Consider the following 13,211-nt stretch of genomic DNA (forward strand, 5'->3'; position numbering starts at 1 on the left):
TTGGAAACAGAGTGGCTGTAGCAGGCATCAGACAGTTGGTCTGGGCAGCAGGTGCAATATACAGGGTCAAGTAACTAGAAAGGAGGAAAGGCCATATTCATTTCCCTTATGCAGAGAGTGAACTCAGGACAGACAGGAGTTTGAGCAGACTGGCCAGTAGAAGCATTCAGGCAGTGGCAGGAAGCCAGCCTCACTGCTTCTCGACATCTAAGACAGATCTCCCCGAGTCACTTCCAATTGCCAGACGTGGACCTTGGGTTTGCAACCCCAGCAGCCTAGAATGGCAGGAGAGGACCAGAAGGGTCTAGGCATGGGGAGAAGAACATTAAACAATGATCCAAAGCAGCAAGGCAGTCAGACTTGACTAATCAAGGCCTCTACCAGGAGAGGAATACACACAGGGGACATGGAAGGAAAGAGGCTCTCGGAAACAAAAAGGCTGTGAGAACAGAAGAACTCATATAAGTAGCAGTCTTTCTGGATTAATGCAATGCCTTCCAAACAAAAAGGAAGCATGATGGGTTAGTTCAAGTTTCTTCAGACAGAGAAATTGCTGTTAGTCTCTTTGGTGCCAAAGACCTTTTTGGAAATCCAATGAAAGCTATGTATTCTCCCAGGAAAGAAGCAGATGTACACCCACCCACAAAATGTTTCAGGCAATTCCAAGGGGTTTATGGACCAAATTAAGCTCAGATTAAGAGCCTCTGCTATCCAAGGAGATAGGTTAGACTGCAGTTAATATCATGAAGGCATGCTTGGAGTTCCAGATCTCAAGAGATAATGAAATAGTTGACTAGTGTTTACCTCAGTATTGAGAGAAATGGGAACCAGTTAGTTAAACCTTCTCTCTAGTACATGGGCCCTAACAATCCCAAGCAGCAGTTCCATTTCGTTACCAAACAATCTGCAGTTTCCACCAAAGGAACCATACTATCACCAGTGAATTCCTTCTGGGTCCAAAAGGCTCTTATAATAAGGAGGAATAAAGGAAGAGTGAAACTCCAGAAAAGACTTCTTTCTTGTTGGGCAAGAGATGGTTTCAGAATTTCAGCTCGCGATCTGTCATTTACCTCTTTACATCTCTGCACCTTGCACTAACTAAGAAGTAGTGTCAGGCCTCAGAGCCATTGTCTATTATATGTACTATCTTTCCTTTCCTCAGCTCTGCCACCAGCACAGACTCTATGGGAAAGATGGAAGAGCACTAGCTGAGCACTTCAGTGGTCACAAATCGAATCACCACCATAAATAATGGAATATTTCTTGTTTGGACACTTTCAAGTTCCACAACTCCAGAAATAGCAATTTAAATGACTTAATTTTCTTCTCCATTGACTTTAATGAAGATCTCCTTAGAATCAGCCATCCGGCAAACGTAAACTCTCAAATAGTGCCGTGAGTGTTTGACTTGGTCCAGGAATGTCTGAGAAATGGACTCTGGTTATGCAACCGAAATATGAATTTGGATTAAATGCTCTCATGACAAAGCGTTAAAAGGTTAGGGGCTCATTTGAAAAGTTAACGCACTCCAATACAGCTGCAGTGGCATTTGAAACACTGAAGCTGACGGACCTCAAGCCCACAGACGCTTACACTTCTTTTTATTTTGTTTTATTTTTCCCTCAAGGATACCTTTAGCATCCAACTATCATCCTAGGGTGCTTGGATACTGGAACTTTCCCCTTTTCCCTTTTTGCCTCTGGAGGGAGGCCAAGCAAACCAAACATAGCCTTGAGTGAGTCCTGACAGGCTTCATGTCTGAGTGCCAGCGCTGAGGAGGCCCTAGGGACCCTCCCCGCCACATGACCTCATTTTATGCTGGAGGCCACCTAGGCTCAGAGAGAGGAAACACTAGCTTTGAGAAATCTGGAAGCTGGACGTGAAAGGGCAAGGCGAAAGGTAAGGTGTCAGAAAGTGCAGGGAACAGAGCAGTGAAAGTTCTTAGCCCGGAATCACAGCCCAATTTTAGAGTTAAGATTAGGATGTCAATTTGCTTGAATTTAAGATATTCATAACCTAATAATCCAAAATTGCGTGGGATGGGCATGAGCTTAGTTGTAAGTACCTTCTTTTTTTGCATTTTCTGTGTTTTATATGATGACCTTAAGATGACATTAACAAATACGTGTCCTGTATTCATTTAAATGTAATGACAATATTAGATTAACTATCGTTAAATATTCTCCTTTAATAATTGTAAAATAAATTGTCATTTAATCACAAGTTTGTCCTACGGCTAAACTGATAATTACCATACCCTGAAAATCCCCTCACTTGCAGCCACTTTGAGTACATTAGGCCACGAGTTCCAAAACTAATTTCCCTGAATGGTGTCAACAAAAGTGACATAATTGTTAGCATGGGCCAGCACCTCTCTACTCAGACACATCACGATTAAACTCAGAAGAGCCCAAATGTCTTGGCTGGATAAGAACAGTCTGGAATACCCAGAGAGAATCGAGTGAGACCAAACATAGACTCCTGTACCTTCACAGTCTCAAAATGTAACTCTCTTTTGTGCATCGACTTGATACCTTGATTCCTGCGAGTCTGCTGGATTTTGATTTGGTCATGCCTATTCCACTCTTCTCTTCTCCTCTCCCAGTACAAGTACTTGAGTGGTTACAGTTGTTTGATTTTTTAAAAAAAGATAATAAGATCAAATGATGTGCATAACAGCCTCTGTTTACTTAGCCCTTACTATATGCCAGGCCCTGTTCCACGTGCTCTACATGTCCACAGCATTCCCTTTAATCCTCACAATAACTCTCTGAAGTAGGTACTGTTATGATTTTCATTTTACAGCTAAGAGGCACCAAGGTGTCACCTGTCCAGGGTCACCCACTTGGTAAAGAGAAGATCTAGGATGTGAATCTGGGTCTAGCTGACCCCAAAGCTCAACTGGCAGGCTATTCTGCCTCCTTATCCACAAGTTTATATATGTGTTGCTTTGATAGGTGCATATCAACTCTCAAGATAACAGAGCATCATGATACGAGGAGGTCACTAGTCTGAGCATATGGTGAGACCAAGGGCTTACAACTTGTATGCTGATCCCCATTATACACTCTCTACCTCTTTGTCCTCACCCACATGCTTGTGCCCCTTGGACTGATGTGTCCTCATTTAGGATCTGCAAAAACAGTCTATCAGTCTTGAGGTTTTTCTTCCCTTATGAGCTTGGCAGTCAGCCTGGGGTGGGGTGTGGAGAGAGAAAAGAGATAAGACAGGTCTCAGTCTTTGTCCTTGAAAACCTCATGTTCTGTCTTATCTGGATTCCACAAAAGGCCAGTGGATTGACTGCAGAAGCCTGTCTCCAACACCACTGGATAGCTGTATGTAGCAGTCTGCAGGAAGAGGGTAGAGGGAAAGAAGCTTGAAACAGATGCACTGTGGAGTCAGGGGCGCAGAGAGAGCCCGGGGTCATGCAGTGGAAGGCACTGAATCCAACTTGTTGGTTCAAAAGCTTTTTTTTAAGGGTATAGGAATTTTTGCCTTCTCCTTCTAGTCCCCACAATTACACAATTTAAGCATATGAAAACCATCAAATAGGTCCTGTGCTAATGATTGTGTTTTAAGATGCAGAAATGGGCCTCAAGAGAAAGTGTGTGTCTTGGAAACTTGGTCACAAGTCAAATATTCCCCCAAAATGTCTGTAGCTAATCAGAGAAATTCAAGTACAGCCCTTGCTGATTGATAGGCGTAACCAAGCAATTCCCCACACTCTGTAAAGCAGCCTCCATGCAACCACCCACGTATTTGCTGATACCTGGGAGAAGTACAATATAGTTCAAGCTCTGGTGGAAGTCAGGGAAAGCTCTGAAAAGGCTGTTTTTTCCACTCTAGAAATGATATATTGCCCATGACCATCATTTCTCAATCTCCCTAAAGAACCAGCCTTCAAAGATTTAAATAACTACAAGGGGATTTAGAAAGTCTGACCAGAAAGAGCCACAGGCAAAGATTAGTGTCAGGAAGGCTGACAGGTAAATTGTCATTATGGTGTGCTAGGTGGAGAGAAATATGTGCAGCCTGTCACTAATTTCCCTCACTAATTTACCCTAACAATGGGGTGACCCAACCCACAGGATCCAACTCCATGGATTAGGAAGAAAGCAAAAATAATAATAACGAGTATAAATCAAGCTGACTGCATCACCAAATATATTATTATTATTTAACATTTAATGAGCACCCACGGTATGGTGGAAGTTGGTTCATGTCAACAATAGCAGCTTATTTTTATTCATATAACACTTGCTGGAAAGCAAGTAGCACAATATGAGTTCAAGTTCACTTTAGGCTTCCAGTTCCTCAGAGGTGTGGACTAATGTTATTGAAGCTAGGCCAGGTTTGTAAAGCCAATGAAAAATCATTTCTTTTGACTGTTCTTTGCTTTGTTGATGCTAAAAGATGAAAGAGGGGAAGAAAGAAAAAAGGAAGAGAAAAGAAGAAAGCCCATCTCAGAGGGAAGTGGATCAGGGGAAAGGCAGACCAAACTCAGATATGGGGAAAACCACTCCCATAAAGAAAAGAAAAAAAGGCCAATGCCTTGGTTCCTTGTGGAGAAATGTTCATTCAGCAATCATGCATTAACCTCTGGACCCTTGTTTCAGGACAAGTGTAAAACCTTTGTCCTGAATGAAGCAGTTCAGTCATTTCTTCTCCAGGGAAACCCACTGCTCTCTCATTGCCACTGGGCCCACATTCCCACCATTTCCAAATTCTCACTGTTCTAAAGCCCAGCATAGGGCCTGGTCTGCAGTGGGAGCTCAGAGAATTACTGTTTACATATCTCCTTCTTAGACCACAAGCAGATCCGAAATGTGTACAGAATCTAAAAATAGGCAATATTATTGGGTTTGGGAGCTGGTTTTAATAGGTGTGGGAAGGAGTGGCTAGAAACCACCGAGTAGAGAGCCAATACCTCAGCAAATGTAGAAAATATGAAAGTCTCTTGTAATTCCATGGAGAAATCGACACTCTTCACATTTTAGAACAGCCTTTGTTTTTTCCTTGATTTTGATGGTCCATTGGACACGATCTTTTTCTCCACTTTTCCCCTTCTCATGGGGCAGTGTGTCAAGACTCCACAGCAATCAAGTAGCAGCCATTTCTTTAGCATCTCATAGAGCTCCTAGAATCCTCAGAGTGGGAAATGATCTAAGAGGTCATGTCGTCCAACCCTGTAATATTGCAGATGAGGAAAGCGAGGGCCACAGTGGAGAAGTGACCTCCCAAGTTTGCACAGCTGGTAAGTAGCAGAACCGGGATTTGAGGCCAGGTCAGGCTAAGTTCAAAGTCACATATTTAGACACTACACTATATATATGAAATAGGCCTCCTTCCATTCTCAGAGGAAACAAGACCTGTTTATGAAAAGATGATCTCTAATAATACACAGTGGGTTATAAATTTAATGGGGAAAGAGAAGGGCTGGTCAGGGAGAGCCTGGGCCTGGCAGGTTGGTGATTTAGCTCGTTCATTTAACATGCAGGTGTTTTCTCAGCCAGGTCTTACAAGGGTGAAGATATTGGGCAGAGGGAGGGGAACAGAATTTAGACAGGGAGGGAGGTAGAGGAAATACAGCAGTGGATATGAACCTAGTTTTTCTGGGGCAGAGTGGAGGCTGGCTAGCTGAAAGACAGTATAAACAGTAAGTAGGAGCATTCGTGTCCTTACTCCCTCATTCAACTCACATTTGGTGAGCAGTTGTTATAAGGCACTGTATTCAGCAGAGGTGGTCAAAAATACACACTATTTCTGCCCTCACGGAGCTTACAGTCTTGTGGGAAAGACAGATTTCAGTCAAACAATCCCATTCATGTAATAATACACTGAGATAAGAGCTCTAATGGGAAAGAACACATGGCTTCATGAGATCTAGCTGAAGTCAGGGGATCAGAGAAGGAAGACTTCCATAAGGGAGTAATGTTGAGCTAAGATCTGAGAATGAATCATCCTTCTCCAGCTTCCCCCAGTCACCCGGCTTACCTCTGTCCTAGCACCCAGTTGCAATTGCCAGTTTACTTCTCTGCCTCTCCATCTGGACTGGGAGCTCCTCAAGAGGAGAGACCTGGTCTGTCATGTTCACTGCTATATCGTTACTCCCCATAGTGCCCGGCCCTAGCAGGTGCTCAGTAAATATTTCTCCAGTGAATTTGAGAGTCTGTGTACATGCATGTGCAAATACACAAGTGCACATGCGCGTAGGGGATGGTAATTAGTAAGAAAGGCCTGGAGGAAAGGCACTGGGGGTCCGTGTGTGGCAGGATGGTTACAAGGGTATTTACACGTCTCCATAAACTTCTGTACCCTCCTAGTTGATACTGTATTGAATGATATATTCATTGATACATGAATGAATTGTATTCAATTGATGTATCATTCAATATAGTTGATGCTGTATTGAATGATAATGATAAGAGCTACCACTTGCTGAGCACCTACTATGTTGCTGGCAGTTTGCATATGTATCATCTCCTTTAATTTTCATGAAAGCCCTTTGAAATATGCATCCCAGTTTTCCAGATAAAGAAATGACTAGGTTCAGGGAGATTAAGTAACTTGTTTAAAGCCACTTAGCTAATAAATTGCAAAGATGGGATTTTAACCAAAATCTGTCTGACTCTAAAATCTGAGCTTGTAGTCACTATGCTGAAAAATGCTGTGACTACTTTAAGTTGGGTGCTTATTACTTTCTGGTAGTCTCTCTGATGCCTCTTCCAAATGTCTCTGTGCTCCAGGCACACCCAGCATAAGCAAGAGACATATAGCACCCAGAAGGCCGGAGGCAGGAGGACGGAAGCACAGAGGGCCTCCAGTCTCCTTGCTGAATGGCCACACCTCAGGGATAGAACTTCAACACAGAGGGGCTTTGATCTTTTTCTGAGCATTTCTTCTAAACCTAAAGCCGTGGTTCTCAAACGTTTTTGTCTCAGGATCCCTTTACACTCTTAAAAATTATTGAGAACCTCCAAAGTGTTTCGGTTTCTGTGGGTCATACCCATTGCTATGTATCATATTAGAAATTAAAACTGAGAAGTTTAAAATATCTATCAATTCATTCACAAAGATTAAGAAGCCTATCACAAATATCTTTATGAAAAATAACTATATTTTCCAAAATAAAAGAAAATTTAGTGGCATTCATTTAGGTGCTTTGCAAATTTTTTTAATGTCTGGCTTAATGAAAGACAGCTGGATTCTCATATCTGCTTCTGCATTCAGTCTGCAGCTCTGTTGTTTGGGATGCAGTATATGTAGGAAAACCTGTCGCACATGGAGATGTAGGTGGAAAAAGGAGGAAAGTGTCTCGGGGACCCCCAGGTTTCCTCCAACGCCACTTTGAGAACCCAGACTTTGACACTTGCTGTTCTAAAATCTCCTTGCTACCTGTAAACATTATATTAGGGCCACATCTCTGCCAAAGAAAAACAAAAGGGTGCCAAGGATTTTCAAGAGGAAAAACATTTCGGAGCTGCCAGACCACCACAAAAATAGACTTGGCTTAAAAGAATAGCCCTCCATGAACTGAATCAGTCCAGGAAGCCAAACAGCCTGATTGCCCAGGCTCAGAATGGGCTAATTTAAGGATTGGCAGAGGGGCATATAATGCTGCTCGGGAATTGGTGGCACAACTAACTTCTTCCCAAAGTGCCCAGCTGGAGAAGGCCTTCCTAAGCAGTCTTATTTTTATCTCGGATTTTGAGAATGGCAGGGCCAATTAAACACCCACTCCAATGTTCCAGGCTAACCCATTATGTTTCCATTCAAGCATTATTATTATTAAAGGTAATTGTAGGCAGAGGAGCACAATCCAAAAATGTCTATTGAGGTCCTCATGCCTTTTTATACAGAGAACAGGAGAATACATTTTGACAAGGAGAGAACCTTGCTGAGTTCTGGGACTTTGAAATTTTGGGAGGGGTTGTGTTCATTTATGAGTTGGCAAAGTACAACCTCCTGACTCCTAAGGAGTGGAGGAAGTTTTCTCAACATTGGTTATAAAGTAACACTGAACCTGACCACCAAGAAAATCCAACCCCTGTTTAGGATTCTCTCTTATTGGAGGATTAAGAGAGGGATGGCTGGTGGGGAAACGTGGTACCTCAAGAAGACCCAGGTTTGGAGAGAGTTTAAGACCTCACTCCCAAACTTGGGCGACCCAATCATCCACTTCTAATATCATTGTCAACTGATGACTGGAGTCTTGTTTTACAGGAATAAAATGTGAAATATGACCTGAAAAACTGTATGTCACTTAAGAGCATGCACAAGATGTCCTTCTTTCAAGTTTCCCAAGGGGTCTAGAAAAGGCCTAAATGGAGGGCAGCTTTGGGAGAGCGGCAGGCTCTGCCTTGCCAGCTCTTTCAGGGAGGGGATCCAGCTGTAGTATCGCCTTATATTGACACTAGCTGCCTTTCCTGCTTGGCTTGGTTGTGCCTGGTTCCTTCTTTGGCAACATCCTGCCTCCTGCTAATGTCATCTCTAGGAATACCTGCTGACTTGCTGAGATCCAGATGAGAAAAACACGTGAACATGTAAATTGCATGTTCTTCTGCTCTACAGTGGCTGTGAGGGCTTTGTGCAGATAGTGCAGGGAAATCACTAAAGGGGGTGAATGTAAAATGTGCATCTCTCCGCCTTCTTTCTATCTCCTACCCTACTTCCCTCCCAATACACACACATGCAGATGCTTTTACACCAGGTGTTGTGCGATGCTATTTTAGAAGGTGGCAAAATTAGATGGTTGGGTAAACATGAGCTCAGCTAGGACATTTTTGTGGTGAGACAAAATTTCATGTTTTATCTAAGCATCTGTAATTTGGAAGTTCATTGTCACTGCTGTTTGGGCTTTCTGGCTAGGAATGGCTGGAGGAAAGTCAGAAGAATCTTCTCAAGTGGTTAGAGTGATCTGGAAACTCTCTAGTGTCTGGGTCTGCACTCAGAGTGAGGACTACGGCATTTCTGGGAGTGCTGAAGTGCCCTGTGACATTTGTGTTGCTCTGGTTGGGCTGTAAAAGTGTTACCTAGAGATATTCTCTCCATCTCTCTCTGCTTACGTATCTCTCTGTCTCTGTCTTTCTTTCTTTCTCCGACTTGGTTTCACTCTCTCTGTCACCCAGGCACACCCAAACTTCAGCATCAGAGAGCTCTGCAGAGGATAGTGTTTACTCCACCCATCTGTCTACTTCCCTTCTTGGATCCTTGCATCTTAGTTGCCACTCACCCTGTGGAATCGCTTGCCCTGCCTGGTTATCCTGGGGTCTAGAGCCCTGCTCTGGCAGCTGCTCTGGCTCAGCCTCTCTTTCCCTCTCCCCATTAGAGCCAGTCACTCTCCAGCATTCACAACTGCTAACCCAGCCAATTTCAGATGTTCTGGGCCTCTGAGAATTTCTCCATTGACCCAGACCTGGCAGACTTCCCCAGATGCTCTAAGCTTGTGATGGCTTCAGCTCAGTCACATCAGAGGTGTGAAGAGGGCTCAAATTTCAAAATGGCTTCCTCAAGCAACAAAGGTGTTCACAGAACAATATAAGAGGTTGTTAAAAATTAAAATCAGACTTTCTGGAGGCTGCATGGTGTAATAGCTTTGGAGTCTTCTAGACCTCTTAGTCCTGGTTTGGACACTTACTAGCTGTATGATTTGGAATGTGTTATTTAACTCTCATGCTTCAGTTTCCTCATTGTAAAGTGGGGAAATATCAGCCCCAACCTCCCAGAGTTGGTGAGAGGACTAAATGAGAACGTATATTGAGTGCCAGGTATATAATAAGTGCTGAAAAAAATGTTAGTTTTCTCCTGTGGCTGAATGTCCACAAGTGCTCTCCTATTTTCCACTTTCTTTCTTTATGTGGAAGCAGTGTTTTCATTCTCCTGATTCATTAACCATGTAACATGAGCTGACCTGCATATAATGAAGACATGCTCAGGAAATTCAAAACCTGGAAATTTCCCAATTTCTTCATTCAACTTAAACAAGACAAAACCAAAAACAATAAAGAATCAAAATTATGATGGAGAATGTCTCATTCAAATTTAATGGCACCAACACACATGTAAACTTTTATATATATACTATATTAATAGAAACTCCTTAACCTCATAAGATCCTTTTGTAGTGTATGTCTATTATATAGAGAGAAACACTGAGGCTCAGAGACTTCTGAGTGTAGGCCAAATGCACAGCAGATGGTAGGATTCCAGACCCCAGAAACCAGTGTTCTGGCTAGCAGAACATACTGCCCCCAGTGCACTATGAAGGAATCATTTATACTGGAGAGGAGGGAGGAGAACGCAGGAAGGTAAAGTCAAAGGTCATTCAGTAAATCAAAGGCAGAGACAAGACCAGAGCTCTCAAGCTTTAAGCCCTTGCCATTAGGTCTCACTTATCCCTCACACACTCTTTATAGGGTCTGCCATTGTCTTAGGAAGGCTGCCAGAGGTGATGACAGCAGTAAATAACCAAATCCCCATGGCCATTCCTTATTTATCTGCTGACCACACTTCTAATCTCGTCTCCATCCTCTCAGCAGTAGTAGCTGTCTTATCTTCCCACTCTTCTTTTGTTTCAGGCTTTCCTCTTCTCAAGGCCTCAAAGAGGACCTATAAAAAAATAATGCAAGAAGTACCCATCTGGTGTGGGGCCTGGGGTTGAATTCCCAGTCCTTGTCTGTGAGCAAGGGAGTCAGCACTTGACAGTCTATCCTAGGCTTGTCTTGGCATTGAGGCCTGGGGTGGGAGAGAAAACTGGATTCAGCATGCTCTTGGGACAAGAAATTAACAAGAAGCAACTTAATAAGCAGAACAAATGGGAATGACTTTGAAGTCACTAGGTCAGAGCCCTAAGAGGAACTGCTTTCAGTTGACTCTGTACAATCCCAGAAGTAGCCAGAGTGGGCATTTTGAGCACCTTAGTGAGGCCGAGTAGGAGAGATCCTGGGAAAAAGTCAGGGAAACAGCCTTCTTAAAATGCTAGAGGAAAAATGAGGGGGCTAAGATGAATGAAAGGATGAGGGCTGTGTGTTTGAAGATTATTATGCACATCGGTCTTCTTTTCCGAGAATTCATTGGTTAATCACAATGTGTGATATTAGCCTCAACTGTCTCACAATTAAGCACTAATTCTCGATGAAGCTGATATTATAAAATAATAGCTCAAGTCAGAGTCTAGGATGTCTCAATGTAAAGTAAAAGCTATTAAATTCATTAAGGAGGATGGTCATCAGATAATGTCTGTTTCCAATGAATTTGATTCCTGCAGCATTAGCCACATCAGCAAAATTTTTTATTTTAAAAATAATTCAGATGACTTCTCAACGTCAATGATACATTACTGATAAAGCACAATTCTTGTATCTCAAAAACACAAAATATGAGTAAGAAAGGCAACCAATGGATTCTATTATGTTTACTGTCTCAGGGGCTGAAAGATGATAGTTATGCTAAACTACTCCCTAAGTTTCTACACAGATTACTTTTATTTATCACACCTCTCCCTAACTAGAAGAGATTTCTGCATAACAATGATCCAGGTTAATAGTGATTATAATCATTACTATCTATCATAAACATAATTCTTTGCCCATAAAACTGCTTCACAATCTTTTTAGCAGTATTTCTAGAAATTGCCCTTTTATGAGCTGAGTGTTGGTGTCCCTGCAAAGTTTATATGTTGAAGCCCTAACTCCCAATGTGACTGTATTTGGAGATAGGGCTTTTAGGGATGTAAATAAGGTTAAATTAGGTCATAAAGGTGGGGCACTAATCCAATAGGACTGGTGCCCTTATAAGAAGAGGAAGGCAGAGATCTCTCTCCAGGCACAGACACAAAGGAAAGGTCATATGGGAATATAGTGACAAGGCAGCTGCCTGCAAGCTAGGAAGAGAGCTCTTACCAGAAACCAACCCTGCTGGCACCCTGATCTTGGACTATCAGACTTAAGAACTGTGAGAAAAATAATTTCTGTTGTTTAAGCCACCTAGTCTATGGATGCCATAGACACGACATCCTGAGCTGACTAACACAAGCCCATAAAGGACATCAGATCTATAATTCCTCATTGTATGTTGTAAGAAAACCTAAGTAGGGTCTTAGCAAGTTTCCCGAGGTCAAACCTCCTTAGCAAAGCATTCAAGGTTCTCTAAAATTTCACCTTCAACTTCAATCCATATCTTGTACCATATACAGAAGTTAACTGAAAATGAATCATAGACCTAAATGTGAAACCTAAAACTATAAAACTTATAGATGAAAATATAGGAGAAAAATCTTTGTGACCTTGGGTTAAGTAAAGATTTCTTAGACGTGACACCAAAAGCATGATCAAAGAAAATAATTGCTAAACTGAACTGCATCAAAACTAAACACTACTGCTCTTCAAAAGATGCTAATAGGAAAATAAAAAGGCAAGCCACAGATGTGGAATAGGTTTTGCCAAGCACATATTTGATAAAGGACTTATATCCAGAATAAATAATTAACTGAAAACACAATAATAAAAGAAATCCATTAAAAATGACAAAATATTTGAACAGACATTTCGCCAAATAAGATACGCAGACGGCAAATAAATGCATGAAAAGATGCTCAAGATCATTAATCATTATGGAAATACAGATTAAAACCACAATAAAATATAGCTACACACCTATTAGAATGTCTAAAATTTAAAAGACTGACCATTTGAAGTGTTGACCAGGATGAAGAGGAACTGGAACCCTTTAATGTTGCTGGTGAGAATGTAAAAATGACACAATCACTTTGTCAAACTTCTTGGCAGTTTCTTAAAAATATAAACACACACCTACCATATGGTCCAACCATTTCATTCCTAGGTATTTACCCAAGATAAAAGAAAGCGTTTGTCTACAAATGGCCAAGAGGTATGTGAAAGGTACTCAACATCACTAATCATCAGGGAAATGTAAATCAAAACCACAAGGAGGGGCCGGCCCATTGGCGCCGCGGTTAAGTTCACACGCTCTGCTTCTCAGCAGCCCGGGGTTCGCTGGTTCGGATCCCGGGTGTGGACATGGCACTGCTTAGCTCGCCATGCAGTGGTAGGCGTCCCACATATAAAGTAGAGGAAGATGGGCACGGATGTTAGCTCAGGGCCAGGCTTCCTCAGCAAAAAGAGGAGGACTGACAGTAGTTAGCTCAGGGCTAATCTTCCTAAAAAAAAAAAAACACAATGAGATATCACCTC

The sequence above is a fragment of the Equus quagga genome, chromosome 10, assembly GCF_021613505.1.
Source record: "Equus quagga isolate Etosha38 chromosome 10, UCLA_HA_Equagga_1.0, whole genome shotgun sequence".
In the NCBI taxonomy this organism is placed as follows: Eukaryota; Metazoa; Chordata; class Mammalia; order Perissodactyla; family Equidae; genus Equus; species Equus quagga.